Source organism: Ascaphus truei, chromosome 1 (assembly GCF_040206685.1).
Source record: "Ascaphus truei isolate aAscTru1 chromosome 1, aAscTru1.hap1, whole genome shotgun sequence".
In the NCBI taxonomy this organism is placed as follows: Eukaryota; Metazoa; Chordata; class Amphibia; order Anura; family Ascaphidae; genus Ascaphus; species Ascaphus truei.
In genome coordinates, this window is record NC_134483.1 from 329,598,952 (window position 1) to 329,614,931 (window position 15,980).

A 15,980-nucleotide genomic window follows, 5' to 3' on the forward strand; every position below is an offset into this window, starting at 1 on the left:
AGAAACTTCTTGATCTTCCTCGGTCCCTCGCCAGATAAAAAACACATCATCTATGTATCTACGCCAGAGGACTAAGTCTGCGTCAAACGCATGATTAGACCAGATGATAGCCAATTCCCACGCATCCATGAAAAGGTTGGCGTAGCTTGCCACAAACCTAGTCCCCATAGCCGTACCATATCGCTGTAAAAAAATAAAAACCATTAAAACTAAAAACATTACGCTCTAAAATAAAAGCAATACTATACAATAAAAATTGTCTTTGTTCAGTAAGTATTTCTGGATCTCTTTCGAGTCTACTCTTTACAGCTTCACAACCGTTATTGTGTCCTATGGCGGTATATAGTGAAGTGACATCACAAGTTGCTAGAATGAACTCCTGTTTCCATTCTATTCCTGCTATCATATTTAAAACATCTGTTGTATTCTTTAAGTAGGATCTCATCCCTACAACATATGGTTGCAGGAAGGTATCAATATACTCAGAGAGATTTGATGTAAGGGATCCAATTCCACTAATAATTACTTTTAAATCTGTATCTGTGGCGTTGTCTTCCCTCATATGCACACCGGTGAGGTTACACCTGGGAAAGACCTTGAAGGGAGCATTAGCTATTATACTTGCATATGTATAACTATGAGAAGCCATGTTTTGTGTTACAGTATATTATGGGTAACAGTGAAGTAGTAGAACGAAAAAAAGGGGATAACCGGCGCCAAAAAAAGGTAAATACCAGACCAATGAAAAGTATGACAGTCCAAATGCAGTCCTTGGGATGATGAAATGTGATGGTTCTCACCTCAGCAGGATATATGTGGAAAAAGAAAAAAGAAGAAAAACAGATAATAGTGCAGTAAATCAACACAGGGGGGGTGCACAGGTACTAACAATGCGAAACATACAAGACATACAAACGTAAAACACTAGCACGGCCTAAATATTAATAAAAAGCAAATTTATTATGGTGTGGAAGGTGCATAAACCGCATCCGGAGGGGTAAAATTACAACCCTACTCACAAGATGCCGGAAAGGTAAAAGCAACGAACTGGTGCATGCAGCTTGGCTCTCAAGATGGCGACCGGAGCACTTTGCCTGGCGTCCACACGTGACCGGGATGAAAGACAGATGACTCAGATGACGGGGCCTCGTTATGTACACAGCGTAAATATCTGGATGAATATCTGTTCTTCAACAAACTTCGAATTTGCCGCCAATATGGCGTTTATTCTCGATGGCAAATATTCAGGGATTGAGTCTCTGAGAGCAGCAATCCATGTTGCAATTAATGTTTTTGCTTTCTTTAAGAGATCTCTCCTTGCCGTTTCCAACACTGTTTTTATTTTAAATATCTGACGCTTTGTCCAGGAAATAGAAGCAATAATAAGTGTCCCTTGCTTCTATTTTCTGGACAAAGCGTCAGATATTTAAAATATTGGCGGCAAATGTATTGTGTACATAACTTTTAGTCGGCCATTAGTGATAGCCACCCTCAATTAAGCTCTCTGTAGATCAGCACAGACATAGGACCTGTCATATAGCCAATATATTCTATTTTGAAGACAAACGGTAACCACCTTAACCCCCTGAAGCACCAGATTGATTAAAATACTTCATATCTTTTATACAGTACAATTTGTCCCAATGATTGTATTTATTTTATTGTGATGCACAAAACAACTATGCAACGTATGTCTTATTGTATTTCATGTACAATTATTTCAATAAAATACAAGTTATAAAAAAAAAATACTTCATATCTCATGATATTATCATGACACACAGTAACCAGTATTAATAAAGACAATCCCAAATAGGATCTTTTGAAGGGCACCATATGTCAAGCAAAAGGACATTGCCTTTTAAACAGTGACATTTAATGAGGACTGTGTGCTCTCGTATAACTCTGTAAAGGAGTGGGGTATTTTTTTTTTTTTTGCCTCTTGTCTTCTCATCCATATTTAAATAAGGCATCAATCCTCATCTCAACGTTTCATTAAAATGTGAACACAAATTATGAGGTTTTTTTTCCATCAGGCAACATCATTATACCTTTTTAGTACTGAGTAAAGTTCTACAACCCACTTGAAGAAACTAAGGAACATTTGGAACTGGCCTGAAGCAAGTCGACATATCAAAGCATCTAAACAACCAGTAAATATGCATCTGGTGCATTCCTTACGGGCTCTATTCATTTTTATCACAAAACAAACATGGATCGCCTGGACATAAAAACATTTCATCTGAACAAAACCATCAATCAGACATACAGATAATAAAAGCTGCCGTAAAGTCCTCTGAAATATTTGAAGTAAAAAGTAATAGAAATGTAGTTAACAAAGAGAAGTGACTTACTTTGAAGGACAAAACCATTTGCTCTTCCGGGTCAGCAGTAGAACATCTTTCTCAAATTATTTTTAAACGCTTTTTCACTCGTCTTCGGAAGGGGGGAGGGGGGGGCATCTCTCCCTAAATAATAAATAAATTAGGGAGAGATGCCTGTGCTGAAAAAGGAGGACACCTGAGGTACCCAGGGAGATATGCAAGTATATTTAAACTAGCTCAAAGTACCCAGCATTACTTTGGTTTCTTAGAAATCCCACCTAATCCCTCCCTTTCTCTCACCCATTCGCTCTCCCCCCCCCTCCTATCACTTTCCTTTAATAGCTTATGATGTCCCCAATGCTTTCCACCTTTCTCCTCCAGGATTCTTACTTTCTTAAGAGATTGTAGATGTGGTCCCACATTGAACCTACATTCCTAGCAGCGCCCCTTTGGAGTATTCAAGATGATCCAAACCATGACTCTTCGCCTTATTTTGATACGTAAAGTAATCCTTCCAAGTTTGGTTGTTCTCTGTATTATATTTTGGGTATGCATGAGACACACAGATAAATATTCTGAAATATAGATATATATTTACAGCCCGCACTTCCTAAAAGGATTTTCATAAGAACTACAGTTAGGTCCGGAAAAAATTGGACACTGATACACATTTTGTTATTTCGGCTATGTACCAAAATAAATTCAAGTTACAGTTAAATAATGAATATGGGCTTAAAGTGCAGTCTATCAGCTTTAATTTGAGGGTATTCACATGTAAATTGGAGGAAGGGTTTAGGAGTTACATCTCTTTAATATGTAGCCCCCTCTTTTTCAAGGGACCAAAAGTAATTGGACAATTGACTCAAAAGCTATTTCATGGACAGGTGTGGGCTATTCCTTCGTTATTTCAGCATCAATTAAGCAGGCAAAGGGTCTGGAGTTGATTACAGGTGTGGCATTCGCATTTGGAAGCTGCTGCTGTGAACCCACAACATGCGGTAAAAGGAGCTCTCAATGCAAGTGAAACAGGGCATCCTTAGGCTGCAAAAAAAAGAAAATCCATCAGACAGAGATAGCAGGAACATTAGGAGTGGCCAAATCAACAGTTTCGTACATTCTGAGAAAAAAAAGAAGGCACTGGTGAGCTCTGCAACACAAAAAGGCCTGGACGTCACGGAAGACAACAGTGGTGGATGATTGTAGGATCCTTTCCATTGTAAAGAAAAACCCCTTCACAACATCCAGCAAACTGAAGAACACTCTCCAGGAGGTAGGCATATCATTATCCAAGTCTACCATAAAGAGAAGACTTCACAAGAGCAAATACAGAGGGTTCACCACAAGGTGCAAACCATTCATAAGCCTCAAGAATAAAAAGGCCAGATTAGACTTTGCCAAACAATATCTAAAAAAGCCAGCCCAGTTCTGGAACAGCAGGGGTCCCCTAGAGGGGGACCCCTGCACTGTGTCAGGGATCTGCAGGGGTGAGCACGTCGCCGGGGGCTCTCGGCGGCATCTGCAGTCCGGCGCCGCCATTTTGTGTGCGTTCGCGCCTGCGCAGTGTAGCCCCAGGAGATGCGGCGGGCATTAATGAGTTTGCAGATGGGCAGAGGTGGCGCTCCGTAGCGCAGGGCCATCCCCAGTTGGTGCATGCACGGACAGATCCTGTGACAGCCATTACAGACTTGCGCATGCATAGTTACGATCGCGCACGCGACCCCAATGTTAAAGAGGTCCTGAGTGGACTACAACTCCCAGCAGCCTCTGGGGACTGCCCTTTCACCCAGATCACATGCAGCCAGACAGCCACTAAGGCTGACAGATTCTCATGCTGCATTTTGGATACATTGTTGTGTGCAGTCAGGAAGCAGACAGTGAAGCACATGAGTTAGTCAGAGCTGGGAGCAGGTTGGGGAAGGGTGTGTGTAGGGAGCAGTAGCCCCTGCATAGTAGGCCAGGTTACCCCCCCCCCCCACCCCCAGGCAGGCCCTGAGACATAACCCAGATTGTGGTTGTGACAGGGACAGGCCCTAGGTAGGTGCTGTCATGGGAGAGGGGTTTGGCCCGGTATTAAAGGGGTTGCACCCATATGGCCACCCCCTGACCTCACTTGGGAGGCAAGGGGTTAACTGGACTGCGGTCCAGTAATGTGTTTTTACCCTGCTTCAGCACCCAAATGTGTATTCCCCTGTAACAATGTATTTTCCCCATTCCAGTGTCTGCACCAACACTCACACTGGGATCCGTTCGGGAGGAGAAGGGTTAATAGTTAGGAAGTGATAATAGCACTTTGTTCCATTTTCCCGCCTTTTCAGGCTCCATTTTGCAGTTCCCCCATAGGCTGCCATGGCAGCTCCATACAATCCTATGGGGATTCCGGCGATTTGGGCCCATTCTCAGGGAAGATCTGCAGGTGGCGCCCGAGAGGAGGAGCGGCGGTCCCCCATTGTAAGTCAATGGAGCCATTCATTTCAATGGGGATTCCTCGATGACGACCTCCAGGAATGGGTTGGCAGCCATCCAAACCACAGACCGCAGAAGCGGATACAATATCTAAAAAAGAGCTTTTGATCACACTAGTTCAAGTTCAAATACAATTGGCGTGGGAAACTTAGGTTCTAGGGCACCCAGGAATAAAAAACAATTTTGCCCCTAGACCCTAGGAACCCCCACACTCGACCACCACTGGGTCCGAGAATTAAGGACCCCGTAAAAGGTCGCACTCGCCACGAGGGTTGCGCCATTGACTCTAATGGTAGTGGAGGTCCCATTGAATCCTATGGCAGCGCCGGCCCATGCATTTCCTATGGAGACGCCGGCCATATTGATTCTAATGGAGGAAAGCTGCGTGGCTTTGAAACGGCTAAGTCCGAAAGTGTATAAAGTGTAAACCTATATCTCCGGTTCTGTGAGTACCAGAGGGCTGGGATTTTGGTCGCATGTAGTCACTGCTCCGACATGACTGCATGGCCATTTCCAGCCCTCTCCGATCAACCAGACGGAGTATGGGCAAATGTGAAAATTGTGGTTTTCCCATTGACTTCAATGGCGGAGTTGCTCCATTGAAAGCCTATAGCGGCGGTGCCCATTGATTTCAATGGGAGAGTGAAACACAGAGATTTCTTTGAGCTTATAGCGGAGAATCCTGCATTAAAGTTAATAGGGGATTTTAACTGATTTTTGGTATCTCCGGTTCTGGGGGTCGTGGAAGGCTGATATTTGGCCACTATGGCAAGGGTCCTCCGGCATGAGGACCTGGCAAATTTCAGCCTGCTCAGACCCACAGAATGGATTATTTTAATATGTGTAGATATTAAAGAATATACTGTTTTGCAAGGCTGGTATAAAAGCCCGGGAAAGTTACTGGCTCTGCTTTATGTTAATGTTCAGGAGGGCGACTCACTGTCTACAACAATCCCCCTTGATCAAAGAATTGACCACTCTGATTGTGTACAATAGGGTGGAGAAACGCAGAGCCTGAGTGGGCTGTAAGTGCCATAATTCATACTTACAGACAAAAGGGGTTTCCTGACCAGATACATGTCTGGTAGACTTTCAGGCACCCACTGTTAGGGTATGGGGCTGAAACTCCATATAAACTAGTGTAAGCCCTATACCCAGTGTCTTTCGTGATGTCTTCATTTGAACCTGTATTGCTGAATGAATTGCCAATCCTGTACCTGATTGCTTCATTGTCGAACCCTAAAGTAAGTGCTATTTCTTGTCTGTTATTTGTATCATCTTGTGTGTTCTCCTTCTTTAAGGAATAAACTATCATTATTATATCTAAGTCGTGTTCAATTCAACCCAGATATTTGGTGTATATTATATCCTGTCACAAGTTACCGCCCTTTTAGTTATTTGTTACGTTCAAGGACACAGCTGCAGTGCTGCGAACCACTGACAAGTGTGGTCTGGGACCAGACCTACCTCACTCAATATAGAGACTGTGTGGTGAGATTATCCGGATTGGAAGCGGATGCCATTGCTGCGGATTCAGCGGTGGACGCAGACGGATCCTCTTACTGTTATTCTGCTGTACCCGGGTGCAGGAGCCCCGGGCAGGTATACACCAAGTGCACCAACTATACACCATCTAGTGCGCAGCGCTGTCTCACACTTGGGTGGGGTTGTGGAACATTTGGGACTCTTGGGACACTTGGGTATATGCTGGGGGGTTGCGGCCCAGTGAGGCCAGGTTAAAGGGTGACACTGCTGTGTTGCTATTGTTGATGTCTTGTGATGTTATGTTTTAGTGCATATAGTAAACTGTTTTATCCATACCCTGGTGTAAGTACTTACTGTATGTGGTTCCTGTGTAAGGGGTTATTCTACACACTAGAATCCCTGCATAGGTGGAGGCGCTGTAAGCAGTACGTTCCAGGATACACCCCAGGCTCCGTGGCAGAGCTTCAGGCCTCCTGTGAGCCTATCAGGTATTGCACCACACTAGTAACATATGTAGATGTTCCCTCTCTGCGATTGGGGTGGGGGGACCTGTGTTACATTTGGAGGCTCTGCTGAGATCAGACCTGGGTTGCCCTATTCTATTTTTCATCCAAATTGTTCAATTTAATTTTCCACTATGTGGGTGCCCTCAGGCAGGAGGTCCACGAATGGGCCATAAAGATTAGCCCGACCCTGAACTGCTAGGTGGAGGTCCTGCTCGCGCATTCATGTTAGACATCCAGGAGCATGTTCGCAAACTCCCTGGACTGGTGCAAGCTTGGGTCATAGGGCAAAGGTATGATTCCCTCTGTCAATGGACTGCCATGATAATAAATGTGGGCCATGCCATATGTGAGGAAGATGGACCCCAATTTCTAAATCTGCCCGAGTGTCCGACCGATGGGTGTCCATTTATCTACCCTGATTTAGCAGTGTCAACCTGCACAAAGAGCCATAGTGTAGTTAACGGGACTGTGATCAAAATGGAGGCCCATCACCCGAGAATGCTAATAATGAATCACACTTAAAATGGCGTCTCCCGCCAAGTCAGGAGAGCGCACGTGCTAATGGCCACCAGGCTTCACCCCAATGCTTTGCAGTAACCTGCCCGGGTCTGGCGCGAAAACCAATGCCCCACCCCCATGACGTCAATGGCTCAGCACAGAGCCAGAATCACTCATTGATAGTGTGCGCCCCTCCTCAGGATTCCACCAGGGGGAGGGAGCGCAGTGAGTTTCAGTCCATAACTTCTGTTCCCCAGCAGGGAGGTACAGAATGCAGCAAACTGCACCCTCAGTTATTTAGAGTTTGGCGAGTAAGAAGAGTGAAAGTGCCCATCATTTGTGCCCGTGCTTCCAAAAAGAATTGAATAAGTATGGCAGTATAGACTTTGACCCCTATCATCTACCAATATAATTTCTGGCGGCAAAGGTGAACAAGCAGGGGTGCGTACAATGTTTCTGTAGCAAATGTGACTTTCCAGGTGGAGAACTGACTTTGGGACCCAAGAGTGCTTGCTGCGGAGCACAGTTCCTGCAGCCCATGCTGCTGCAGTCTACGGAACCACAGATGATTGAACCAAAGGAGGGTAAGGTGTCTCTACCCCCATCCTCTTCTACTGATAGTAGCCAATCAGCCGTGGTGATGCGCCCGCCGGCGGACCACTCAAGTGAAGCTGAGGACAACGGGCTGATTGCTTCATCTACAGCGGACACTGCTGTGGGCCCGTGGGCTCCACTGCGGCCGGTTCGGCCTACAACGATGGCACCATCGGTCCCAGGCTTGGAATCAGTACCTGCCAACGATGAAAGGGGTGAGTTGACTGCCCCAGGGGTGTCGGGTGTGAGCTCCCAGGTGACCACGGAGCACGGTAGCTCCAAACGTATGGTCACCAGGGCGATTGGCTCGCCTCGTCATCGCGTCCTGGTGGACGTGTCCCCCCTAGAAGATCTCTGCAGACCAGAGAGCAGAGTTGACCCCATCAAGGTAACCAGTACAGCGGAGATGGTACCTGACAGCGGTTCAGATGACCTGAGAACCGTCAGCAGCCAGCGGAACGGTGAGGCACCAAACCATTACTCCCTGCAATGGAGTTTATAGGGATATATTGTCTGCTCAGATTCAGCCAAATTCAGCAAAGTTGATTGGACGGCGCTTCACTTTACAGATGGACAATGACCCAAAACATACTGCGAAAGCAACCCAGGAGTTTTTTAAGGCAAAGAAGTGGAATATTCTGCAATGGCCGAGTCAATCACCTGATCTCAACCGATCGAGCATGCATTTCACTTGCTGAAGACAAAACTTAAGGCAGAAAGACCCACGAATCTTAAAAATCTCGAATTTTAATCAATCTGGCACTTGAGGGGTTAATGTTGGTTACAAATTGCCTTAAAAAAAACAAGAATTGTTGTTATGGCCTGTCAAGTCAGGCGTGTGTTGTATAGGACTGAGGTTATGTCGAGACAACATCTGTTTTGCAGGGATGGAACTAAAATATGGCTTCCCTGACACTAGAACAAACAGGACATTTTTAAATGTACCTTCAAAGACATTATTTGGAGGGTTCAGGGAGCATAGCTATGGTATTCCAAAGAGAGAACATTTATTAAATATGAAGATATCATGAGATGAAACCTATTTTGAAGAATAACTAATAGATATTCATAACATTTGCAATGAGATGGATGCAATAAGGCCAAACCCTTCATGTTTAGGAGGTGGCAAAGGACCGCTATACATTTGTCGCCCGAACTTAGGAGCAAGCTGGTCAAAATTAGTCTTGTTACATTTGGCAAACTCGCCTGAACCTATTGATATGAATCACGTTATTCCAAGTATTATATGCAGTGTTCGACAATCCTATACATCTACACGCCCGGGGAGAGTGGATTTAACCTCTGGACGAGCACTTATTGACCCAAGCAACACACGTGTTTGTTTTTTTAAATTTTCCCTGCTCGCGCTAAAAAAAATAAAAAAAAAATCTTCCCCTACCTGACTGCTGATTGGCGCGCGCTCCCAGGCTTTGTGGGCGCGAGGCCAGGCTCTATATGAGCCCGCCCCTAACGAGCAGCCATTCTTTTTCCACTGAGATCTGTTGGAGATTAAGTACTCTCTGTGCCTTCCCCCCCTGTCCCCTGCCCGCAGTTATGGAGGTGTTCTCCTGTCCCAAGCGCTCCCCCCGCGTCAGCCCACGGGAGATGGGAGCGGGGATGTCCCCGCTTCCCCCTGTCCCTGTGTCAGACCGCGGGGCGGGAGATGGGAGCGGGGATGTCCCTCAGGTCCCCGCTTCCCCCTGTCCCTGTGTAAGCCCGCGGGGTGGGAGATGGGAGCGGGGATCTCCCCTCAGGTCCCCGCTTCCCCCCGGTCCCGCGAGCGGGAGAAGGGCGCGGGGTGGGGGGGGGAGCGTGGTGGTGGTGATGGTCGCGGCCTTTCCTCCCCCCCTCTGTGTGTGTGTGTGTGTGTAGATAGAGAGAGCGAGAGAGAGCGAGAGCGAGAGCGTGTGTATATAGGAGTGTGTGTGTGTGTGTGTGTGTATATATGAGTGTGTGTGTGTATATATGAGAGTGTGTGTGTATATATGGGAGTGTGTGTGTGTGTGTGTATATATGGGAGTGAGTGTGTGTGTGTGTGTATATATGGGAGAGAGAGTGTGAGTGTGTGTGTGTGTGTATATATGGGAGAGAGAGAGTGTGTGTATGTGTGTGTGTGTGTGTGTGTGTGTGTGTGTGCGCGTGTGACACCAGAGGTACCCCCCCAATCAGTCACCCCCCCAGTCAGTCACCCCTGCCCCAGTCAGTCAGTCAGTCACCCCTACCCCAGCCAGTCACCCCTGCCCCAGCCAGTCAGTCACCCCTGCCCCAGCCAGTCAGTCACCCCTGCCCCAGCCAGTCAGTCACCCCTGCCCCAGTCAGTCACCCCTGCCCCAGTCAGTCAGTCACCCACCCAGTCAGTCAGTCACCCACCCACTAGTCAGTCACCCACCCACCCAGTCAGTCAGTCACCCACCCAGTCAGTCACCCACCCACTAGTCAGTCACCCACCCACTATTCAGTCACCCACCCAGTCAGTCAGTCACCCTCTCTCTCTCTCTCTCTCTCTCTGTGTATCACCCACCCTCTGTGTGTGTCACCCACCCTCTCTGTCTCCCACTCTCTCTCCCTCCCCCCCCACACACACTCTCTCTCTCTCTCTGTAACCCACACTCTCTCACACTCTGGATCTGGATATCTTATTTACCCTATATATCTTAACTGCCCTATACTACACCGAAATAACCTATACTGCTTTCTTCCAGATCTGACTCAAGCTTCACACGGAAGACATCGGAACCCCCCTAAACCCAGTAGAGAGGTAGGGAACACATCACCTCCAATGTATAACATTATAGGAATGAGGGTACCTGGACATTGAGGGACTGCGGATCAGGTAAGATCCCAGGCGGGATTGCTGCTTTAGATATTGTGAAGCGGGGACGTCCAGACACTGGTTAAGGGGTTCAGGAAACTAGTCATTCACACCTGGCTTTTATTTCTAGATCACACAGACACACAGACACACAGACACACAGACGACTAATTGTAGTATAATGTAATACAATAAATACATTTGTCAAAAACGAATGTTGTTCTGACTAGGAATTTATTAAATGTATTTTATTTATATATTTTATTATAAAGCGGGGTTGGGGGTGGGACTAGGTGGCGAGTAGATTTTTGGGTGATTTGTCGAACACTGATTATAGGAATAAAATTATGAGGTCTTTTATATATCGAGTCAAGATTAAGTCACCAGGAAAGGCTTTTTTTTTCTTTTAAAGCTGCAGACCAAGCAATATTGTGTGTGTGTGTGTGTGTGTTTTAATAAATCAGTTCTGTACTATGAGAAAATACTTGAAGCTATTTTTTAAACCACTGTGAATGTCATTTTTAATGTATTATAATGTAAAAAGCATTTTGTGTTTATATAGCAACCATTTACAAAGTCACATCCCCTTCCTCTTCATAAACAGGCTGTGGCACACCCCTTTTTGAGCCCTGCCCTCTCTCTAGCAGTGCACCAATTGTATCTAGTGACTGTCAGGTCACATGATCTTCCCCACAGAACTTTACATCTCTGGTCCTCTTCTGCTACAGTGACAGCCATTTAGTGAACCCCGAGCCGAATCTTCGCTGATCAATCACAGGAGAACAGATCGATCGGCAACTTAGCTAATTACTGTACTTATTGTGTAGATTGTATTGATGCACATATTAAAGAGGGGGGGGGGGGGGTTAGAAACAAAAATGGCAGCGTGGACTGCTGCTTTAAGTCATAAAAATGTCAATCAAGCAGCTGATTGATGAGAGGGGTTGCTTTATGTTGGTTTCAATAGGAGAAGAAGGGTACATAGTCTTACCAATGTATTATGAAAACAACAGAATTGAACATCGGTGCGTTTTAAGATCAAACACGTGAACTTTCATCTTTCTTACATCTCTGGGAAGAACCCATTGTGTCGTAAAGTATAGGGAATTCTTATGTATATTCTTCTATTTATTACAACTGTATGTGCTTGTAATAATTTTTCCCCCTGTATTCTAAGCACTGAATTTTTTTATATAGTAAAGTGAAACTTTAATAAATAATACTATCAGTGGACATTTATGACCTCCATACATTGAGCCCTAATGGCCGTAACGAGGGCTTTCTCTACTCATCTTTCCTGTAGCAATTACCCTTGCATACAGGGAGCACTGAACTTAGATGAGGTGGCCTCTATCCCCACTTCATGACATTAACAATGGCTTACTATCCTAGGGTCTCTCACTTTGATCATCTCTATGATCAGTACGCTCCTTATACCAACTTAACCAGCCACTCTTATCCGGGTTACTGTTTCGATACATATATTTTATTGCGTAGAGACGCCCCATGAAGGGGAAGAACGCGGTGCACAGCCGTGCGGACAAATTGAAGGCTGGTCAGATGACTGGAAAAAACTTTATTGTAACAAAAGTGGAGCTAGCAGGTACTTTGACGCGTTTCAGCCGATTGGCCTTTGTCAAAAAGTATCCTGCTGCTCCCTGTACCAATGAGATATAGTGTGTCCAATCTCCAACACCTGTAGCAAACTCATCACCGAGGTGAGAGGCAGGTGTGTGAAAGGGCACTGATATATCAGGGGAACATTAAAAACAGATTAAAAATGAGTGTGACACAACAATCAAATATGTACCCTTAAAGACAAATCATACACATAGCAAAAGTAAAATACAAATTAGGCATGATCATGTGACTATATGAATATATAGGGTAAATGATTGGTGGCAAACTAATGGTTAAAAACAAATCATATGAAAACTCCACTGTACAATAAAGGTCTATATGTGACTGAAGTATATAAATAAGCAAAACTGAATAAAATATACAAATCACAATGGTTGAAAAAGCAAACAGAATAAATTGGTTTAAATGTAATTAGTGGAACAAGTGTTAATAAACAGAATTATATTTGAAATGAATAAACCTGTGTTCACGGGCACGGCACAGACGGCTATACCTGGGTGAGTCCTTCCTAACTTTATAGTGCTCCTGGGGAGCCAAGTTGAGGTTTAAGACTGTACCTACCAGGTTAGCCTTGGCCTGAGACCCACATTATATTCCCTCTAATCAAAACAGGGGTGTGTGTGTGTAGCCAGTTACATAGTTTAACCCCTCAGGCCACAAATACCTGTATGGCTCTGCTGCAGCACTGCCAACTCTAGAGATTTGCATTGCAATTAACCAGCCATGCTCATATCTATTTAACAGGCTTCAACACTTTTTAACAACGTTGTATGTATTATGTGTCCCCTTGTATTTATTTTTGCCCACGAGAACTAATTAAAATGTTTTATTTTATCTTGAGTCATGATAGGATGGAATACTCAGGTTTAAATACCAAATATATACAGGTGGTTCAGTCAACCATTCAGTACAAGTAAGTAATTGCTCTCATCACTGTGAGTGGACAATTACCACTAAAACGCCAAATGGCAAAAATAACAAATATTTTATTAATATATAAAGGACTAACAACATGAAGCGCTCGCTCTAAACTAATTAAAACCAATTAAAATGTGAACGTAACGGGCACAGTCGCAGTGGTGGCAGTCAGGATGGGTTACCAACAAAACAGAAGGTGAGTATATACAGCTGTAGCAAAGAAGTCAGCAGTGTAAGACCTTCCAACTATAAAAGAATGGACCTTTTATTTATGATGAGCAGATTGCTAGTGTGAGAACTGTGAAAATGTTTTCCGACACTCTGGAGCCTCAGACAATGTTATGTACCTTGAAACACAATTGCAGTGGGGTGCATTATTTATTTATTTAACATATTTGATCATATTGTCTGTATTTATCCCAAGAGAGGTAAACTATAGTCCCTGAATTACTAGTGGTACTAATAGACAGTAATGGTGGTCTCATCATCATCATTTATTTATTTTTAAGTAAATACAGGCCTCCACTTAAGGGGGCATCACAATACTTTAGTCAGTTTGCGAACAATAACAATTAAATAAAATTATTTGGTTACATACAAGACAGACAGAAAAAGCCAAAGTTATAATAATACACGATTGCATTAAATTAACAAAGGTCATACACATTCAGTTTACAAATATTTCATCCAAGAGTCAGATATGATTATGGGCATAAGTAATATTTACCAACTGGATTACAATTGTGTTAGAAGAGGTTGGATAAACCTTCATTGTGTTAGAAGAGCCACTGCTTCAAGCATCTTACAATCTATAGGCAGGGTAAGTTGCCATTGGGTACAAGTGATGAGAGGGTTGGTGAGTATCAGAAGCAATAGAGCAACTATAACATTACCAGCATTGACAGCCAACAAAAGGCGTAACAGCTTTGGGGCGACTCAGGTGTTATGTCCCAGTCATTCTTTGTGGAAATGGGCTTCAAAGTATTTCAAGATTCTTTTTCGGCACTTCTCTCCTGCAGTCTATGGAAATCCCTATTAAAATAATTATCAGAGTGCAAATGCACACATGGTCAACCAAACAGCTATTAACACTGAAGTGGGTCACAATATCAATTAAAACAATAACTCACAATAACACTCCCTTTCAAAAGACTAAGTTTTTTCTCTTATTTATTTCTAAAATATTTTTTTTGGTACCAGAAATATTGCATTTCATTAGTATGCCATTTTTCTCTATCAATGTATCAATATTTTATTAGTCCATTCTATACAGTCCCTCTGCGTGTCATTGCTATCAATATAGGTTATATGATCACCCTCAAAGTGAAATTCTTACACCATGAAATGCATTGGGAAATTCCTAACAGCTACATTACAGCCAGAGGAAAAGTACCCCTAGAAGTGGGAGGAGTGGCTCATTAAGTAAAGACACTGACTGGCACTGAGTTTGAAGCAGGGGTACCTGGGCCTATTCCCGGTGTCAGCTCCTTGTGACCTTGAGCAAGTCACTTTATCTCCCTGTGCCTCAGGCACCAAAAACAGACTGTAAGCTCCACAGGGCAGGGACATGTGCTTGCAAAATGTCTCTGTAAAGCGCTACGTAAAACTAGCTACACTATACAAGAACATGCTATTATTATTATCACCTCGTTTTGGTCTATTCCGTGCAGTCAAACCAGTGACATCATGACGCAGCTAAGCACACATCCCCAAAGGACCTGTGGGGAGTGGAAAGGATATCCTGTGTAACAGGCCTGCACAACATGCGGCCCGCCGTGACTCCCTGTGCAACCCCCCTCCACTCCCCTTTTCCCTTCCATGGTAGGGAAGGAAGGAGTGCGCTCCTGCAGTGTGACCGCGCTCCAGCAGTACATGCCCCACCAACCCCCCTCCCGAGCCCGCTCCAGCAGGGTGACACGCTCTAATAGTGTGACGTGGAACTTCCGGGGTCTGCTGCTAGACCGCGCTTCTTACCTCGTGCTTCACCCCGATACCGTTAGCTGCACGGCCAATACCTCCCGGCTTGGCCCGCCACCACTTCCGCCGTGATCAGGTAGGCATGGGGGGGGGGGGGGGTTGGTTGATGAGGGGGACTGGTTGAAAGGGACTGGGGCTGAAAGGGACTAGGTGAGATGAATGGGGGGGACGACGACTGCTGAAAGACAGGGGCAGATGAAGGGGGGACTGCTGAAAGTGACTGGGGGAGATCATGAAGGGGGGTGGCTGATGATCAGGGGTGCTGGGGGAGATGAGGGGTGCTGGGGGAGATGATGATGAGGGGTGCTGGGGGAGATGATGATGAGGGGTGCTGGGGGAGATATGTTGTTTTGTGCATTTTTTGTATGTCTGCAGTCTCACCAAATAAACCCCATTTTATTCAACATGTTGTCCTGCCTAGTATTTTAAATGTTATTTTGTAAATATCGTAAATAAATGTATAATTTTGAATAAATGCTGTTTTACCCGTGCGGCCCAAAATCTGTTCACCTTGGAGCATTTCGGCCCTTCACACTTTACAAGTTGTGCAGGCCTGCTGTAGAGCCTTGCTTTGTGATAAGCAAGTTATTTTAATATTGTGATAGACACACACACACTCATTTATAACAGATATACATGATGGTGTCCTTGTACGCTTATTGTTTAATGATACACTAAAGAGGACAGAGCAAAGGAGTACCCAGCCCTTGCATCAATCACCCATTTTTATACTTTCCCTAGTGTACGAGACTCTACAAGTAA